Raw genomic sequence first — 14,199 nt, 5'->3', positions numbered from 1 at the left:
CTTCCTGGGTATCCAAAAGTGCTCTGACAAGATACTTGCTACTAAGGAGGCTATCTGTGATGGCAGAAAAAAAGGGCAACTGTGTTCACAGTGAAATGTTCATGAAAGTATACATAGGTTAGGCCATTTCACTAGATGTTGGAGTTAGTAAGCAGAAACCACATTGTTTTGTTATTTGTTGGCATTAAACAAAATTTTTTTTGCAAACTATTTTTATTCTATTGAGGAGACTGAGCAACTCTGTCCAACAAATTTTAGTTTATATTTGGAAACCGCAAAGTAGTCTCAAAGTATTCTAGAGAGAATTGGGGAAAAAAATGCAGCTATACATTTGCTTCTAACAGTGAAACATGATTTTTGGTGACCTAAAGAAAGCACTGCCTTTCTTGTTTGAGATTTTACAGCATACTTTGTTGTGCAATGTTATGGTTCCCTTTCTGTAAAACATTATTTTTAGTGACCTAAATAAAGCCTGTCTTGTTTGAAAAAAACTGACGTGGTTTGGATCTGTGTCTCCACCAAATCTCATGTCAAACTGTAATCTCCAGTGTTGGAGGTGGGGCCTGGTGGGAGGTGACTGGATCATGGGATGGATTTCTCATGAATGGTTTAGTGCCATCCCCTTGTGTACTGTCTTCATGATAATGAGTGAGTTCTCATGAGATCTGGTCATTTAAAAGTGTGTAGCACTCCCCCTCCATTCTCTCTTGCTCCTACTCCACCTCCACCTTCCCCCATGATTTTAAGCTTTCTGAGGCCTCCCTAGAAGTCAACCAGATGCCAGCATCATGTTCCTATACAGCCTACTGTGAGCCAATCAAACCTCTATTCTTTATAAGTTACCCAGTCTCAGGTATTTCTTTATAGCAATGCAAGAATGACCTAATACAAAAACTCTTCCAAACTTAATATTAAATAAATGTTCAAAAGAATACAAATAGCAAACAAACCAAAACATGCAAAACAATATGAAACTTAAATATTTTTAAAATGATACATATATATGTACATATATGTGTGTATATATATATATATATATACTAAAATATTTACAGGCACAGGAATAATAATCACTAACTTTAGAATAGTGTCCAACTCTGATATGGTGAAACAGGAGAAAGATCATCATGAGGAAATTAAAAAACTGACTTTCTTTTTGATCTGTAATACTCATTATATTATTCTCTATTTATACGTCTGATATACCTCATAATAAAAAAGAAAAGAAATAACCACTGATCTACCACAGATAGAGTGGGAGAATACATGTCTTCCTGTATGTAATGGCCCTCATTATTAATCAAAGATGCTAAAATTTTATCATGGTAACAACCTCTGTTAATTAATAAAAAATATAAGAATGTCTAAGCTTCAAAACAATAAAATTCTGCACATATAAACGATTGAGAGGCAGTGAATTTCAAAATAATGCTTCCATGTATAAGCAACATAAGGTAACAAAATAATCTGACATTGTTTTCATTAACTGTAACATTGAATCCATTTTTATATGCCAGGCAAAATAAAAGCTAAAATTAAATATAATGTGCTTAGAATAGGCTTTAACATGTGAATCACATACCGTCGAAACTGTCAATTCTTAGAACTCACATCTTATTTTCTCAGTAAGTATAATTGTATAAATTTTGAAATATAAATATATCCTTAGAGAAAAATATTCTGTGGGTACCCTAGCAGATTATAGAAAGAAGAAAATGGAATGTAGTACGTAAGAAATAAGTACAAAAGCCTCATGAGAAAAAGACCTAAAAAAATGATGAGATACACCATGTTCAAGGATTAAAGACTCAATATTATCAAAATGTCCATTTTGTTCCTCAAGATTATCTACAAATTCAATGAAATCCCAATCAAAATTCTAATAGGTGTTTTTAATAGAAACTGACCTACTGATAATAAAATATAGAGAGAAAACAAAAAACATAGAGTAGTTTATATAATCTTTTTAAATAGCAAAATTAGAGGACTCATATTACCTGATTCAAAGATTTGGTATATAGCCCCAGCAAACAAGACCATGGTAACTGGCATGACCATGGACAAACAGATTAAAAAACCAGAACAGAATTCCAGAAATAAAATCATGCATATGTTGTCTATTGATTTTCAACAAACATGCCAGGGCACTGAATGGGGAAAGTCTTTTCAACACATGATGCTTTAATAATTGGATAAATAAATGAGAAAAAAATCCAAAAACTTGATCTCTACCTCACAACTATTTATAAAAGCTGATTTTTTGAATCATAGAATTAAAATTAAAAGCTAAACTATAAGGCTTTTAGAGGAAAATATAGAAGGATATCCTGGATTTCTTAGAGAAGTCATAAAAAGCACTAATCATAAAGCACTAATCATTAAAAAATTGATAAATGTGATTTTACCAAGGTTTAAAAATTTTATTCTTTGTAAAACATTGTTATGAAAAAGAAAAAACAAAGAAAAGACTAAGAAAATATATTACCCACACATACAGCTGACCTGTATTCAGAATATATAAGGAACTCTTACAATTCAATTAAAGACAAACCATTAACATAAAATGGGCAAAAGACCTTCAAGTCTTTTAAGACACTTCACAAAGGAAGGTATCTGAAATGCCAAAAGGATGACAAGATTATTATTATTAGTTACCGAGAAATACAAATTAAAACAAGAATGAGATATCATTTCAAACTTAGTAAAACAGATAAAATGACTACACCTAATATTGGCAAAGATATGAATGGAACAATGTCATTCTCGTTGTAACACACATTGTTGGTGGGAGTGTTAAGTCATATAACTACTTGGAAAAAAAGTCTAGTAGTTTTTTATAAAGTTAAACACACAACTACCTTATAATAACAATTCCACTTCTAAATATGTATGCAATAGAAATGACAATGTATGTCCACAAAAGGTTTGTAAAAGAATGTTAAAGCAGGTTTAAACACAATAACCACAAAATAGAAACAATACAGAAGTCCATCAATAGTAGAATGAAGAAGTAAACTGTACTGTATCCATACAATGGAATACTATCTAGCAATTAAAAACAATAAACTACCGATACACACAAGACAAACGATTTCAAAAACATTGTGTAAAACACTAGACACTGATACATACATATATACATCCAGAGAATTATTCTGAGTGAAAAAAGCCAATACCAGAAGGGTTATATATTACATGACTATTTACGTAACATTTTTGAAATGACAAAATTGGAGACATAGAGATATTGGTAGATGCCAGTGGTTAAGACTTGGAGTTAGAGTGGATGGTGAGGAGGAAGCAGAAGGAAAGTAGATGTGGACATAAAAGGGTAATACAAGGGATTCTTACAGTCATGAGACTATTTTGTATCTTGACTATGGTGGTAGGTACATGAATCTACATACGTGATAAAACTACATATAATTAAATACAATCAAACACAAATGAATACCAGTAAAGCAGGGGAAATCTGAACAAGATCTATGTATTGTATCAATGTCAGTATCCTGGTCGGGGTGTTATAATTTCGTAAAACGTTATCATTAAGGAAAACTGAGGATCCTTCTGTATTATTTCGTACAACTGCATGTTAATCTACATAATTATCTCAAAAGAAAATATTTAATTAAAGGAAAGTAAAGTTTAAAAATCACTATATATGTGGCCTCTACTTTTCATGCACATCTTTCTCCAAAAACAGATCTCCTGGGCATTAATTTTACATGTCCCTGGCCCCCTTCAGATAAAAACAATTTTAAAATTTAAGAATAATGTTACATTTCTAAATGTCAGATTCTTGTCTAAAATATATAAACGCTACAAAAATTCAAACTCTCACTACAAAGCTGCCAGTAACCTAATACTATTTAAATAGACAAAGTATTATTATTTAAAAAGATTTCTGATACTTACATGTCTGAAGAATTATGATTACTCCCTCATGTAGATAAAGCACTATCTGAAGTCTAAGCTCTTCTCTAAGTAGGGCTTGGAATCATTTTTCTACTTCATCATTAAGAAAAATAAGCAACACTATTATATTTGACCACCCTGATATAAAAAACACGTGAGCCAACTTTTTTTCCTGTCCTATCAACATGAGATTAATGCAATACCAGTAGAATTTCAACATAAATAAATGGACAAAAAAGTGTTATTAGAAGCCTGATATTTAAAAAGTTTAGAATTCATATGGGAAATTTAGAAGAAATTTTATTAGGGAGAGTCTGGAAGAAAATGAATAAAGTCTCTTAATCTAAAACTTTCATCTTGTTTTCTGTATTGTGCTTTTAAGGATGTTCTGAAGAATAGCCTACGACTGTACATAAAGCACGGAACTGAGGATTCAGAGTAAGTGTAACATTTACTTTACAAGTAAATTACCGTAAACATCCTTTCCACACTGTACCTCTTGGGACACTCAGAGAATGTACTGAATTAACTCTTCAATATATATAAAAGAATATTTTATTTGATCTAAAACACTTGAACTGATTGAACAAAAAAAATTAACTGTTCTCTTACTTGCATAAAGTGGCCATATATTAAAAGATTAATATAGTAACTATAAATCTTAACATTAATTCCTGATTTTTTTATTTCCTTGCAAATATTTGGGACTTGTTAAAAATAATCATTTAATCCAATTATCTCAGTTTACTATTTAGTCATTTTCTTTATAAACCACAAGACAAATACTGAAAAAATGTAAGTCACAGTCTATTATTTAAATGACCCAATGAGTCTTTACACTGAGTTCACCTAATATAGTTCTGGATGTCAGAACATAAGACTGGCCAAATTTCTATCTGATTTATCAATATGTTATAAGAAACCCCATTAAATTCATAATTTTCTACAATAAATAAAAACAAAGCTCTATTCTATGTTGCTGGAACAGCCAAAATGTTGTTACAAAGATGTTCAAATTTCTGAAAAAATGATTTTGAGATAAAGTTTTTAAAAATTCCTTGAACAAAACAGAATTTATGCTATACTGTGTTAAGTATTCCTTTATCTTAAATTACTAAAGTTATCCCTATGCAGTTACAATGTTGAACTCCAAATACAATTTCTTGTCAACCACCTATAAAATGCTGTAAGATCATGCAATGTATTCTTCTGTCTCATGTAAACATGCAATACTTTAAATTAAATTCCATTATTTTTGCAGCAGCTTTCAGATTTCACTTCCGACCTTAAATTTTACAATTTAACCTACACCAAACATCACCAAAGTCAAAACGTACTAAGAAGTTTACTATATTGATTTGTACAAAAATGTGCAAATGCAACCTACATATTTCATACGTTGTTAACATAACTAACCAACCGGCCCTTACAGGTTGTATTTTAATTTTTTTCTTGATTTACTAGTAAAGTATCACTTTTTTAGCAATTCAGAATTTTAAAATTGATATTCCAATTCAACTACTAGTGGCATTTATGCTAATGAGAACATAAGTCTATTTAAATGTTCTTTATAAAGGGATCTTGGCTGCCCTACAGCTCTAAACTGCAAGATTCTAGAAGTAGTCTATAAGTAGTGTTGCTACACAGGCTGACAGTTCTATGGTCATTTACCTGTCAATGTAGTAGCTACTGTAGTAAATGACTAGTGAGTAACACAATGACAAGCAACACCACTTAAAATGAACAGGTTGATCCCTTAAGTAAGGTTTTCTAAGCACTTCATAGGACCAGTGCATTATTTAAAAACAACCACAACAAGTAAATTGCCAGCATTGTTCATTTAAGTTTAAATTTTCTACTATAGGTCTCATTCTCTGCCACAAACCAGGTGAGTAAGAGTTTAGTGGAATCATGCATCCTTATTCTGAAAAGAATATTAAAAAATCAGAGGAAATTCAATGGATATTTCATAAAATTATCTACGATTAAAGAATCTGAAAGCATTTTAATGTATATGAGAATGAAGCTGAAAGGTGAAGGAGCAATTCTTACCAGGAATACAAGGAATTTTCTTTAAGAGACTCAACTTCACCTAATACTCTAATGCAATAAAAAACTAAATTAATCCTAAATTGCCTTAAGACAAAGGGAGACAAAAGAAATAAAATTTTGCTTAATGGCTTTAGATACTAAAAAAATGTTACCATGGGTACTTAGAGAGTCTCTACAAGCCACTAAGAAACAAGATATTGATAGTTTCAATTCTGGTTGAAGACAATGACTAGATCAAATAACTTCTTGAGGTAGCCAGTGGTACCACTATAACGTCCTTCTAATCCTCCACTTTTCAACCCAGCACTCCATTATCCCGCAACTTAGAAGGTAAAAAAAAATTAAAATATAGATGGTAAGTGCTTAGATAAACAAAATTGAGGAAGAAAAGGGGAACACTTAGGAAACAATTCAGGCTAGGAGTAGGGGTGAGGGAAGACAGGGAGAAGATAACAGAAGGAATAATGCATGAGCTTTAGGTCAGGGGTAAGAAACAACTATATTAAGTGATGGTCCAGAAAGTGAAATCCTGTTCTCTGACTCTGGTTCTTTATTCAGTACTTGATTAAATTCCTGAATTCTCCTTTCTCATCCAAAGTCTCAACCTCCAAATAGAAAATATTATTAAAATTACATACCCCCATCACTGACCTCATCATTCATTCTCTATGAATGGCATAATATAACAGCAATAAGGATAATACTATTTTTAATATTATATATATCATCAAAAGTTTTAATAAGCGGTACTTCAACAGAAAACAATTCTAGTCCAGTGTGTTCTGGAATAGTTGCCCCAAAATAACTAGTCCAAATAACATGTTCAAATATTTAAAGACAATTTTAAATTCTTTTCTAAAATCCTTGGAAGACATGCCTCTCCAAATAGGCATCTCAAATGAGTTAATATATATTACAGAATAAAATATATACTCTAAACAGTGACTCTCAAACAAGTGTGACTTTGTCACCTATAGGAAATATAGCACTGTCTGGAAACATTTTTGGTTTTTACATTTCCAAGGGTGCCACTGGTATCTACTGGGAAGAGGTCAGGGATGCTACAGAATATCCAACAATGTATGAGACAGAATTATGTGGCCCAAAATGTCATTCACGCCATTGTCAAAATACCACGCTTAAAAGGAATACTGAACACTATCATTTATTTTATCTATTTTATTTTTATTTACTGTTAGAATCACTGTGTTGCAGTCTGTTATTAGAATCTGTCAAGATGATAAGAATGACTTTAGTGAAATCCTAGAGGAAATATATTTGTAGGAAAAACAGAAAGATAAAGTTCACTGAGAATGCTTAGTGGTTATGTTTAATGTAATCCACTACAGCTGATGGCTCAGAAAGAAATAAGTTGCTTCAAAAATGAAACTGGCAATAACACTCAAAAAGATCAATTTTATTTACAATCTGGAATTAACAGGGTTTTTCCTCTTAAAGCAGATGGATTTCCTTGAATTGCTAAAAACATTCATTGGATGTCAAGGCAAAAAAAAAATGTAGACATAAAATTATGATCCGCATTCCCTAAGGTGATTTTGCCAAAACAAAATATATAGACCACAATGTTCTTCCATAATACCTTAAAAATGTATCTTTTCAAAATTAATAATCTTTCATTTTACTAAACACATGCTTGAATATAAGCATTGATTGTAATATACTATAGCTGCTTTTACTGAAATGCATCATTTTTTCAGAATATGCCCCAAACTAAAATACAGGGTTTATACCTATCAAAACAAAGCCAAGAGAAATTTTCACTCAATATGTTTCACATAAAAAGTGGAAAGACAACATTTCACAAGTTTGAATACTTTAGAAGTCTATAATCCAGAAAGAGCCCAACTGGAAGGAATCTTAGAAATCATCATGAGCTAGACTTTTCAAAAGAGGGTACTTATATATATAGGCATGTATAGTGATAAGCTAAGAAGCACTCAAATGAAAAAATAAGCACAGTAGGTCTTAGTAGATGAGCAACTTAATCTAATAACTAGGGGGAGGAGAGGTAAAACAAACAGAATGCATTGTGGAGTAGAATGTCAAACTTACAAAAATTTTTAATCTAAGAGACGTAAAGTAGATTTTCCTTTCGTAGCTGCTTGCTTTGGGCTGGAATTTTCAGATGTATAAATTCACACTCTTCTTCTACTGCAGGGATGTAGCTGGACAAATTGAGAGCTCTTCAGAAGATATCAAAGAATATTTTGATTTAAAACACTCAAACTGACTGAAAAAATTAACTGCTTCTTTATTTGCATAAAATAGCCATTTTATAAAAAGACCAACATAGTAGCAAAAATCTTAACTTGATCAATTCCTGATTTTTCTATCTCCTTGCAAATACTTGAAACTTGTTAAAAGTTATCTTACCCAATCATCTCAGGTTTAAAATTTAGCTATCTTCTCCTACAAGACACCTATATCACCAAAGTTGGAAACAGAGAGTATCCAGGTCCCACTAAACCTTTCAGGTTGCCATTTGTCCTTACTTCCCTACTTCATATCTGTTTTCCCAGCTCAACTTCCTGCCTTGCTGACCTCAGGTGACAGCAGCAAACACAAAAGTAATAGTTCCTACAGAATTTTTTTAAAACTCCCACAATTGAGTATGGAGAAATCTTTATAATAAACCCTTTCTATCAGCAGTCCCGAACCATTTGGTACCAGGGACAGGTTTTGTGGAAGACAATTTTACCACGGACTTGGTTCGGGGATGGCGATTGTTTCAGGATGAAACCGTTCCACCTCACATCATCAGACATTAGATTCTCATGAGGAGCGTGCAGCCTAGATCTCTTGCATGCACAGTTCACAATGGGGTTTGCGCTCCTAGGAGAATGATGCCGCAGCTGATCTGACATGAGATGGAGTACAGGCGGTAATGCTCACTAACCCACCACTAACCTGCTATGCAGCCTGGTTCCTAATAGATCATGGAACCATTCTGGCCCATGGCCAAGGGATCAGGGACTTCTACTTTAAAAGTATATCTCCTAGTGGTTCTGCTTCTCTAATTAAACCTTGACTGATAGAGAATTTCTGTAAGGTATATTTTATGTATTGTTTGAGAATATTCTGTTACATTATAAATCAAGAAAAACAGGATAAGACTCATAAGAAATGTTAACCATAGATAGTAAACTAGCATCTTATGAGATACAGATAGAAATCATACAAAGTGTGAGTAACCAAAGTAGCTTATGAAACAGTAGAGATCATAAAATGTGTTAAACATAGAGGGTAAGTTAGTCATCTGTAAAGTGGGCAGGGGATACATAAACATTCCATGCAACCAGATTCAGATAGTGTGGTCTTTCCCATCCACTTATACAGTATCCGAAGTGTGTTGACTGCCCTGTCTCTAGTCTCTTGCCTGTACTTTGTGTTCTAATTAACCCCATGTGCTCTTTCCATCCCACCTGTATAATATCTTATGTGTGTTGACTGCTCTCTCTCCCCATGCTTCTACCTTGTGTCTGATTAATCTTGATTGTGCTCTGATGCAAATTTTTGTATTTATTTGACTGGCTAGCTGCCATTTATTTGACTGGCTACCTATATTAATTATTAATATATTAAATCTAAATACTACATTAATGTAAATTCCATCTTGAAAGTGAAATCCCAAATAAAATCACTGTTCTTTAATAATATTTGGTTAGTCATTGGTAAACTTCAAAATTCAAATTGAATTGGGCTGACTCAATTTCCTGCAGTTGCCATTCTACCCAATTAGGTTGACTGCAATTCTGTATTTCTTCTTAATGTAAGACACCATCAATCATGACACACAATTATTTAACATGTACATAGGATTGGAAGACCCAAGTGGTACACCTTTGTTTAAGATTAAAGAGAAAAACTCTTCGAAGTAGATAGAAATAGGAAGAAAACTCATAAACTAATCTTTGTACTAGGTGGAGGGTAGGGGAAGAAATCTCATAAAATTGAAACCAAAACCCAGTATTAACAATTACAGCAGTCTAAATTCACACTATCAGTGAAATCCAAAAATCATCTAACAACTTAATTCAAAGTGGTCTCGTGTCTGAGATGACTGCCAGAGGCAAACACAAACTCCCTCTATCGGAGCTGAACTTCAACTGAGGCCAGTAGTAAGAGGCCATTTATTTTCAGAAAAGTTAAAGCATGAAAAAAGTATCTCAAAATTGATAAAATAAATTGTGATAAATGATATATTTGTAGGAGACTAACAAATACATGAAATTTATTAATATGCAGGTATGGCTGGGCATGGTGGTTCATGTCTATAATCCCAGCACTTTTGGAGGCTGAGGTGGGCAGATCGCTTGAGCTCTCGAGTTCAAGACCAGCTTGGGCAATGTGGCAAAACCTCGTCTCTACAAAAAATACAAAAATTAGCAGGGCAGGAGAGCCTGGGAGGCAGAGGTTGCAGTGAGCTGAGATTGCGCCACTAGGCAACAGAGCAAGATTCTGTCTCAAAAAAAAAAAAAAAAAAGCTACCTAGAGATGATGGATAGAAATTCTGCCACATTTCAAATTATCTAATTTTTTCATAAACTACTTACTTACCAATTAGACAAATTCACATAAAGAAGAGGACATTGTTTAAGCTCTCCCTAAGCTTAGAATACAGTTGGGAAATAAGATACACATATCAAACATAAAATGTAACTAACACAAATTTATTCACTCAATATATATACTGAGTACCTGTTGCACATGCCTGTCTTTTCAAGCAGGGTTCCTCATCTAAACCACAAAGCACAGAAAATTATTTGAGTCACTATCTTCCCAATTCTTCCACTACAATATATTATTGTTTTTCTATGCACAGAATAGAAGGAAATGCAGTAAGAAATTGCCAAGAGGGAAAACTGTAGAGTAAGAAATAATTTTTGTTTTCAATAAACTGGTTACAAGGGTATGTAAGTAAACCAATCATTAAGGTACAGCTTTGGGAGTATTGAGAAATGACCCCCAAAAAAACATATCCTATGGAAAACAAATAAATAATTTAATCAAGGCAAACATCTAAAGAAGAAAATCTATTTTGGTTGAGATACTAAGGGCCGTAAAAGGAATGCATGATTTAATCATTTGGAATGTAGATACAAAGGGATAAAATAAAAAGTATTATAAGAGTTGATAGGCATTTATATAAAGACCTAAACAGGAAATTACCTGATACTTGAAAGCTGATTTGTCTGTTTCTTCCCAAAAGTGATCTTTTCTCTAAGAGGAACTAACAAAAACATCTTGACTAGGTCCTTGCCAATCATGGAAAATAATGTTAAGGGAACTAAATAATAACTCTCCCCTGAGATGCCAGATTTAAGCTGATTGAGATTTTAGCTTGAGCCACAGATATACACAGATAAGAATTATACTGCTAAGGTTGCCCTGAATAATACATTTCACAAAATTGCCTTTGATGGGGAGGTACCATTTACTTAGGAGGTAGTATTCTGAAGAACAAATAACAATGAAAACAGTTTGTTTCACTAAGTTAGACAGTATATGAGCAGTTGCAAAGGATGAAACATTTGGATTTTATCTGATAGTCTGGATAATTTATAGAGAATGAGTGAAAGAAGGCAAAATCAGCAAGAAAGCAAACTATCCAACCAATTCTGTGATTGATGGTGAGAAGTTAGTCTAAAGCAGGGTAAGCGGAAATAAAAAGCAAAAGATGAATTTAAGAGAATCTTGGCTGAGCACAGTGGCTCATGCCTGTAATTCCAACACTTTGGGGGGCCCAGGTGAGAGAATTGCTTGAACCCAGGAGTTTGAGCCCAACCTCATCAACATATTGGAACTCTGTATTTCTTTTCTTAAAGGAGAGGATCTCAAAGAATTTTAAGACCTTTTAACTAATTGGATAAGCAGTAAAGCATAGATTAAAATATGTCATTAGCCATTTGAGAACAACAATGCTAGCCTACCTGCTCAGAACCTCAATGAAAATGAGAATGATTAAGAAAAGTGTTTTCAGATTTTATCTAAAAGATACCTTAATATGATTATACAGTGGAAGGAGAAGGAAAAGGCTTTAATTAAAAATATCAAAATACAACAATTTTTAAAACCATATATAATCTTTGTAACTAGATGTAATCTACAAAACTGACTACATTATAGTAACAAGTCTTAAAATTCCCCTCAATATATAAATAATTGGTTCTTTTCTTTAGAATACAAGATTCAAGGTAATCTATACCCTTGTGCTCTATCACTTGAAATACATGATCAACAAAAACGTTGAAAACATATCTTACAATTAATACCCTTTAAATTAAACAGCTATATATATGGCTTTCAAACTTTCTTAGGAACAGGACACTTTTTCTTTTTTCAGACAAAATCTCATGGAGTAGTCCAACAAATAAATCAGAAAAAAGGGAGAGCTGCTTTGATACAATCTAGAAGCAAGCGGCCAGAACCCCAGCCCCATGAAAACTCTAAGAAATCTTTCAGCTCTGCAAGCAAAGTTTTAAAATAAAATTAAATGGGAAGAGGAACACGGTATATTGCTTTGGTCCAGTGGAATAAAATCTGCATAGCTAACGCTGGAATTAAATTAGCTATCTGACTGAGGGATCAAAATATAGAAGTGGAATGGACAGTACTTAAAAGCTGAAAAGAATAAAAAGGTTAACATTTGGTTAGAGTAAATAGGTACTCAACAATTATTTACTTCAACAGTTTGAGAAAGTGAAAATTATCATGAGAGATTGTAATAGATTAATTACTTTCCCATGTTCATATCGCTACTTGGCTTCTAAGCCTAGGTTTCAGAAAGAGTTTGATCAACTGCTGAGTTTTAACGATCTCCTACTGCTTTTATCTTTTAGTAAAGCTTCTGTCTACAAAGACCTCCTGCAAGAATCATGGAGTGTATGAACTATAGGATTGCTCATATCTGGATGCTTGTAACTCAGCCTGCATTCATTACTTCACCCCATTAACATTCCATGCTGGGAGTCCTTTGCCAGTTTTATGAGGCGAAACCACAAAACGTCAGGTTAACAAAATCCTCACATAGCAATTTCACCTTAAAATACTGCCTGTCAAGGACTTGCTTCCAAGATATCCAATAAATCACTAACTCTATAAAGCAGGTTGCATGTCAAATAATTGCAATATTCTGTATCAGGGCACAATCAAGATTAATCAAAATACAAGCTAATCATTTAGAACCACAACCTTATTGGGGAGGAGGAATACAGCACTATGTTTTCAAGTGTACTTGGTAGCCTATTTAAGTTTTAATTGTGCTTAGATAGTAGCCTATCTAAGTTGTACTTAAGCCTCTATTACTTCCATTTCCAATTATTTAGACACTTGATTTGAGATGGCATGATATAATAGAGAGCTTTGGGGATATAAACATATTGGTTCAATTCCTGGTTGTGCCACTTATTAGTTATGTGTCTTTGAGATGGTTAACAAGCCATATTGCAATATATTGCCTAAGCCTGTTTTCTCAATGCAAAAATGAAAGAATTCTTTCTTCACTGGGCTATTCCGAGCTTTTAAGGATGTAAGAAAATAAGCACCAACCATAGTGTCTGGTAATAATGTTCAATAATTGTTAGTTTCCTTCCCTCTATCCTTTGTTGAGACAGAAAATGATCAACTTTCCTAAGAGTCACTGTTTAAAACTCTCTATGCTCCCTGAGAAGATTACTAAGAAATCTCTGTCTCTGTAACTACCGTCATGCAGCTAAGAGTGTCATGATAGGTATGAAAGGAAAAACAAAGTGAAAGTTTGTTGTGTATACATCAGTGAACAAGTATCTATTAAACACATTCACCTGTACTTCCTCCCTTGCTCAACAGGAACGAAAGAATACGAACTGGCCAAGCCTGTCTACCCCACCCTCTAGGCTGAAGATCTCAGTTGGTCGTTCCTAGTATTTGGCTCTCTTGTGATAATTATTAAACAATGTTGGATAACTATGTCCCAAGCAAGTAATTCACATTCTGATTCTGTTCTATACTTTTCTGCTAAAAATTATTTGTACATCTTTTGTGACTTATTATAGAGTGCAGAAGATAACACACATCAGAAAGAATTATCAAGGAATTAAGACAATCGTGTTTAAGAACTATACTTTATGTTTTCCTTGTGTCCTTGTTTCTATCCTAATGATGATTATTCCTTTTCTTTGCATCTATTCCAATTTCCTCAAATTTCTTTATAAATGCAGATACAAAACAGAA

General features: G+C 33.1%; 1 protein-coding gene across 1 annotated transcript in view; it reads right to left on the bottom strand.

Moving 5' to 3' along the window:
- The window catches only part of VPS13B (vacuolar protein sorting 13 homolog B), a 915,321-nt gene that overhangs the window by 580,995 nt on the left and 320,127 nt on the right, over positions 1-14,199 (bottom strand). The window lies entirely within an intron of this gene.

This window comes from Hylobates moloch, unplaced genomic scaffold (genome assembly GCF_009828535.3).
Source record: "Hylobates moloch isolate HMO894 unplaced genomic scaffold, HMol_V3 SCAFFOLD_9, whole genome shotgun sequence".
Lineage (NCBI taxonomy): Eukaryota > Metazoa > Chordata > Mammalia > Primates > Hylobatidae > Hylobates > Hylobates moloch.
The sequence above is the reverse complement of the archived record's forward strand: the minus strand, read 5'-3'. Positions and strand labels throughout refer to the sequence as shown.